This window comes from Etheostoma spectabile, chromosome 2, assembly GCF_008692095.1.
Source record: "Etheostoma spectabile isolate EspeVRDwgs_2016 chromosome 2, UIUC_Espe_1.0, whole genome shotgun sequence".
Lineage (NCBI taxonomy): Eukaryota > Metazoa > Chordata > Actinopteri > Perciformes > Percidae > Etheostoma > Etheostoma spectabile.
This window is the reverse complement of record NC_045734.1, coordinates 25,429,837-25,430,560: the sequence shown is the minus strand read 5'-3', so window position 1 is coordinate 25,430,560 and position 724 is coordinate 25,429,837. Positions and strand designations below refer to the sequence as shown.

The 724-nt window shown below is 43.1% G+C and overlaps 1 pseudogene; it reads left to right on the top strand.

The window, feature by feature from the left end:
• The window catches only part of LOC116702126 (trace amine-associated receptor 13c-like), a 1,247-nt pseudogene that overhangs the window by 401 nt on the left and 122 nt on the right, over window positions 1-724 (top strand).

Genomic DNA, 724 nt, shown 5'->3' with positions numbered 1-724 from the left:
GTGCTGATGCCGGGAGAAATCCTCAAAAAAACATCCTGCTGGTTTATTGGTGACTTTGTGTGTACTCTGTATAATTATCTAGACCTTATCATTATTTCATCCTCTGTAGGTGACATGGTGCTCATATCAGTTGACCGTTATGTGGCCATTTGTGACCCTCTGCATTACAACACCAGAGTCACCATGAACACAGTTAGATTCTGTGTTTGTCTGTCTTGGCTCTGTTGTGTTTCCTTCGGCCTTCTCTTTACAGAGGTTTTCCCGACTCACCTAGACAGGTATACTCCTTGTGACGGAGAATGTGTGTTGGTGGTTGGCTATATCTCAGGGATTATGGACCTTGTTTTGACCTTTATTGTTCCAGTTTCTGTCATCGTAGCTCTGTATCTGAGAGTATTTGCCGTGGCTGTGTCTCAGGCCCGTGCCATGCGCTCTCACATTACAGCTGTCACACTCCAGCTGTCAGTGACTCTAAAGACAAAGAAATCAGAGCTGAAAGCAGCCAGGAATCTTGGTGTTCTGGTAGTTGTGTTTCTAATGTGTTTCTGCCCATATTACTGTGTCTCTCTTGCAGGTGAGAGCTTGGTCAATGCTTCACATGCATCTTTTATTGTTCCAATGTTTTATTTTTTAAACTCTTTTCTAAACCCTGTGATCTATGCCTTGTTGTACCCCTGGTTTAGAAAAGCAGTTAAACTCATAGTTACTCTTCAGATACTGCAGC